The sequence below is a fragment of the Simochromis diagramma genome, unplaced genomic scaffold (genome assembly GCF_900408965.1).
Source record: "Simochromis diagramma unplaced genomic scaffold, fSimDia1.1 OVJJ01000106.1, whole genome shotgun sequence".
In the NCBI taxonomy this organism is placed as follows: domain Eukaryota; kingdom Metazoa; phylum Chordata; class Actinopteri; order Cichliformes; family Cichlidae; genus Simochromis; species Simochromis diagramma.
The window spans coordinates 1,301,002-1,307,185 of record NW_024387121.1 but is presented as its reverse complement, the minus strand read 5'-3'; positions in this window follow the sequence as shown (position 1 = coordinate 1,307,185).

Sequence of the window (6,184 nt, the reverse complement as noted above, 5' to 3'; positions counted from 1 at the left end):
CTGTTGCTGTGTGTAAATGAGGTCACCTGTGATTCAGTACTCTCCCACTATTAGTTTCTCAGCGAGTTAACCCAGCGCAGCGTTACTTTGCGTTGTCTATATGCACATTAGAAAACCTAAAGATGCAACAAACTGGAATTGCACCAGTAGGGGTTGAAAATTCCTTCAGCTGTGCTTGGAATGGTCATGGCTTTCAAATATTTGAATGCTTATTAAATTCTAAGTGTATCTGTTATCTTCAAATACATATTTTCCCCTATTTTTGTTTTTTCTAGTGAGCTACTGTAACATGTTACTACTATGTGCAGATGGCTGTAAGACGTAGTTGGTGGTCACCATTAAACAACTAAATAGACTAAAGGTCGGCCAGAGCTCATCTTGTTGTGTAGGAAAGGTCGGACCGTTCAGCAGAAGCTGCTCACGAGTCTTCTGTTAATTATTTTAGCTCATTGACTTTAATTATGCACTGCATAGAAACGTGTATGTATATCAGTGGATTTATACTTCTGCTCTCCATGTATGTAGTTTCTGCAAACCCTCTACTGTAACACATTGAATTGATGCAGTGAAGTGGAAGACAGCGATTCAGCTCTATGCGACTGGTATAGAATTGTTTTACTAAGTAAGTCCACTGCAAAGTCCACCAGGTAGAGCTAACATGTCGCAAGCTAGCCACAACTGCACGCAGTCGTTTGAGAAATCATCACTCTTTGCTTAGAAATGTCCACCCTAGTTTTTACCCAGAGAACCTCTTCACAAATTTACTGTCTAAGTTTTAATGTGAGCTGCAGACTTGGGCTGATGCTGGAGATCCATTTAAGAAAACGTTTTAGTGCCAACTGTAACCTGCCATCAGGTTCATGTAGACTTTGGGCAAAGTGAGGAGGCATTGCTTGTTTGGAGATCTATAGCTGATAAAGTCTTAGTTTGGAGTGTCATAGTAGATGAAATATGGACTTGGGTTGAAACCCAAACAAACCGTCTGTACTCCAGCCAATGGAGGACATGCATGCTTTTTGTTATCTTTAGATCTACAGCCGCTTCCTGGATTATGTTGCAGTTTCATCTTCTGTCTTAAAAGGGAACTTTTGCACATGGACACTTTGTGTTGCTTCTGACCTTTTGTGCCGTTATCTATCTTTTGTGTGCTTATTTTTTATTTATTTTTTTCCCCGCTGAGGTCATACTCGACAGGATGAACGGTCCCTCTTGTCCTCTGTGAGGAAGACTTGAGCCTCGTTTTTAGTGACAGTTCGCTGAAATGTCTTTAGGAGCGTGGCTCTGTGAATTTGAACTTTGGTGTGCGGTGAAGTTGAGTGACATGCATCTCTTATCAGTATTAGTGCACCATCATTGCTGAACTGCGATTCGGGGTTTACTTTTTTGCTCCACTGCTTACAGAACTGTCTAAAAGAAGAGTATTAAAGTTTCCCTGTGAATGTTTAAAGACACTTAACATGACTGAGTTTCACAATGAGGAAAAATGAGACCATGTTCATTAAAAGTAACCAGATGAAGGTGTTAACAGTAGTCAGGGCTTTGAAGTCATGAGTCTTTCAGCTGTCAAATTCTTCTTAACCTACAAATATTTTGTTAAATGTCAGAAAAATGGTGAAAATGACCTTTTCAGAGGTACTGTTTTGTCTTTAAAGGTACCCTTTTATTTACCCTTTGCAAATGTCACCACCAGGGAGCAGCTTTTTAACAGCAGGTGTATTAAAACATGTTCAGATGTGTGCTGCTGTTCGTTAAACTTCCAACGTTTCTCTCAGCCCCGTTTCCTCTAGACGATTTGCATTTTACCAGGTTAGCTGTGGGAATCTGCTCTTGGGTAACTCGCTGTGCCATCCTGTGGTACTACACGAAACAACGGCATAGGCCTGTTTTAACATCAGTTGATGTCGCTTCAACACAGTACACAGATATGTTTGACAAATTCAAAGCAGTTGCTTCTTTACATTCTGTGGGTGTAGTTGGTTTTTTTAAGTAAATATATAAGCAGCCTTAATGCCTCAGCTGTGAAAGGCTGATGGTGTATTGTCATCACACCAAATTTCTGAAGTCAAGTTTTTAAAGCTGTATCTAATAAAAAATCTTGTATAAGTTTGAATCACAGTGACCTTGACCCTGAAGGTCAGAGGTCAGCTTTTCTGAAAATCATCTAGGAATTTGAAGTTTTATACAATAGACACATCTACTAAGAGGCTAAAAGGATAGCACTGGCAATTGCCTTTTTTTTGCGTGTGTTAAATTAATGAATTTAGAAGTACCTTTAAACACAAAAAACATTTGCACCAGGAAAGCATCACCATTTCTTGCTGTAATTACTTTAGTTATATCTTTAATGCTTATGCAGGCGTGTATATCAAAAATAGTAAGTATTGTGGAGGACCAGAACTGCCAAAATTAAAAATGAAATAATGACTCAGTAAAGTGTTAAAAATATTAAAATCAAATGTAGGCTTCATTTCATAAACTGTGACATTAATTCGTATCTTTGTTTCCTAAACTTACCGTTTTTCGATTTTCCTTTTCATTCAATTTTAAGTTTAATTTGGGGGTTTTCAGGCCTTTGATTAGACAGTGCAGTACAGAGGAAAGAAGGATGAGAGGAAGCGACACATCAAATGACCTGGGACATACCACTGAAATGAACAAAACAAAATCAAAAAAACATAAGGAATTTTAAATTAATTGTAAAGGAAATTAAAAAAAAAGTCATTTTTTAAATTAGTGTGCATTTTGATATTTTAGGTGTAATAACAGATGTATATATGAGGTCTTTTATTTTTGATTAATTTGGTCTTCCATACATGCATCTGCTTGTAGTAATCATCTGTGAACTGTAGGAGGTAGAGCCAGGTGGAAGGACTCTTAAGGAGCCATACTGTTTGGATGTCAGTGAGTGAGCAGACGGTAACAAAGGTTGAACACTAGTGGGGATGTATTTACCACCTGCTCTCATCAATCAGCACTATCCTGCCCGCTCATTGGTAGGCGGCGCACTTGCTTGCCTCAAAGTTGAGGAAAGTGCTGAACCTCCCACTTCTCACCCCGAGCGGTTTATTTTGCCAGTCATTGCTTGAAAAAGTTGAATGTCATTGAGTCTTGATGGTCTTTGGTCGCCACATCACTGCTAGCCTCTTCCTTTTTAGCCAATTTATTGAACCCTTGTACAAAAATATATATTGTTAGGACAGAGTGTTAGCCATACAGAAATTAGCTCATTGCCAAATTCTCACTTAAATGGAAGTGTAACATCGGATGGTCCATGTATTTTCGTAAGGGGGAAATGGACCAGTGTCCTTTGCAAAAGTGTGAGAATTACTGGTTTCACTGTTGAAACCACTGCTGTGGGTATCATGTGAAAATACCGCAAGAAATTCACCAATGACTTCCATATTTAGCTCAGATGCTATCTGAAGTCTGTCAAAATGTGGGCTGGTTGTTAAATGGCATCAAGGCAGAACTGGTACTCCATCACTGCTGACTGTGTTTATTTTGCTTGTAGTTTCATTTTTTATTTTCATTTTATCTATCTATCGATCGATCGATCGATCGGTGGGGGGGTCTAGTCAAATTGGCTATCGGAGTATGGTGCCTTCATTTGGAGTACATCTCATGAGCGTTCGGTGAATTTGCAACATTTGTATGACTTTAACTTCTAGATATCTTGTAAGATGTTGAATATTTTGGATGTTTTTATTTTGAAAAAGAAGAAGAAAAAAGACATTTGTGTGACTCGTCCTTGCTGTGATATATTTGCAGACTTTAGTGTATAGTAGCGGTGAGACTGAAACGGATTCTATATTTGACAGATGTTTTGACGCTCGTGTAGTGGAACGATCATCACAGATTCTTTTTCTTTCCTTTTTTTCCCCGTCGTCGTAAACTCTCGCCATTACAATCATCATATCAGACTGAATAGGGTTTTCTAACTCGTTCTCTCAGGTGATTTCTCAGTATCCCAGAATGTTTCTCAATGAATACGATGTGATTCAGAAATTGAAGCATGTATTCTCCATGTCGTAGTTTATTAATCAGATTTAATTTGTACTGTTGAAATATTAAAGAAACTGATGTATCTAACAGCTGCTCATGTGTTGGAAGTGATTTGAGCACACACAGCTCTGTTTATGTTGAAGCCGTTCAGAGGTGGTGGTGTGTGGCACGCTTAGTGAGAAACACAGACTGATAATGGACACCGCCACTGTGATGTCACCCATTACATTAAGAAATTAGCTCATTGCCTAAATGTTGATTTGTAAGCCACTCCCACCCTGGAAGTTCCCTGAATAAGCACAATGTGGAGGTCAAACTGTCTCCCGTTGCTTCGTTTGTGCCCTGGTTCCTCTGACATACACTAAAGAACTAAGTTCCTTCAATCAGGAAATTTCCTGCAGTGGAGCCAGAGAAAGAAATGACAGACGTCCAGAGAATATGAGACAATATGAGATCCGAATGATCAAAATCTCCAGGTTCCTGCTGGAGTATTTGGAGAGAACCCGGCCATGTGGCGACAGTGCTGTCCACTTCCTCTCGTACAGCCCGCTCACCTGCAGTGTCACATTTTGTACTTTCTGCTCCACTAATTATGTTCCAGATTTAAATCTTAACATTAAATATAATAAAAGGTTATAGTATAAACGATGAAGCTACCAAGCAGATTTCAGATATGTTGAAATGAGTTCCAGCTGTAACAGCTGCACGATCGCTTCTGAATACAAAACACTTATGTAATGCAAAGCAATTATCAGACTCGTGTGCAGTGCCACTTTCTGTGTAATACGCCTGAATGAGGGCACAGGGCTTCACAAGAGCATGAAAATTGTTCCCAGTGTAGTCTTTATTCTCCCTCTGCTGCCACATTAACAAAAAAGCCTCGTTTTGAGCCACTGGTAGAGCTTCAGCAGCATATCAGAGCATGAAAACAGCAGATTGCATGGAACTGTCATGTTACCTCTCCTCAGATAAACCTTTTTTTTTTTTTCATCTATTGCCTTATTAAGAGGAAAAACAGGAAACAGTGGGGAATTCCCGCTCTGTTTTTTTTCCCTCCTGCACTGAAATGTAGAAAGTGCTTGGCCCCCTTCTGTTAACAGCTTCTTAATTGTATCCTTCAGCCAGGGTCTTGACAACATTGCTCTGCCCTCCCACCTGCTGTCTCCTTAACTTTCATCACTCCTGCTCCGTGATCTCCTGAAAAACTGCCTAAAACCCCTCGACCCTGTAAATATACCAGAGGAATATATGCTGTTTGATTTGCAACTTCTGCGTTTCTACTCAGTACAGGAGTGACTTCCTTTTTGGGGGTAGGAGAGAATAATTCAATAAGCAAAGCAATCTGGGCAGAAGGGGTTATTTATAATGATGAGATAGGGCGGGGAGATTCTCAGGGGGTGAGGAGGGGAGGTCAGATATAATATTTCAGGTGCTGGATCCCATTGGTCAGTGAAAAAGTTGCCTTCCATAAAGAGAAAGATGGGGTTCCCTTTGCCTTTTGGGAATGCAGTGTATATACCAACTTATAGCACCAGGAACGAGGCTGCTTCCCAAATCGGTTGGTCATTTCTGTTTTCCTCATCAGCCAAAAGGTGAGAAATCTCTAGACTACCTTTTGGACAGATCTCGTTCTGTTGCAGTTCATTGAAGGGATCTTTTTTTGAGGTTTTGGTAAAAGCTAAAGCTAAACTTGTGATGTGGTGAGAAGAAACGAGCTCATTAGAAAGTGTCACTGCAGGATGATGATGATGACGATGGTGATGAGAAGCTTTTTAATGCCAGTATGGTTTTTTTGGGGGGTGGCGCTGTCAGCGCTCCAGGTGTAAAGTGCAGTGTGATGAGGTGTGCTGGTGCAAATGGACTCTCGTGTTTGGAAAGTGATAGTCCCAGTGTTTCTCGCCGTGTCATCACAGAGGTCGTGTGTCACATTTATCTGGTCTAATGAAATCAGCTCCATGTTTTATACAGATAAGCTCCAATACATGGAAACATCAGCATCCAAAACATAATTGAACGCAGTGAAATGTCATCGTTTTGTATTTGTAGAAAGAACAAAACTCTTCTTTATGTAACTCAGTGGGACTGAGTCACCTGTAAACAGTTTGAGAGCTTCAGCACCTGTAGCTGTCACAAGTCCAACCAAAGTGCGACAGCTGCACAGAAGCGCACTGATGGTGTTGTG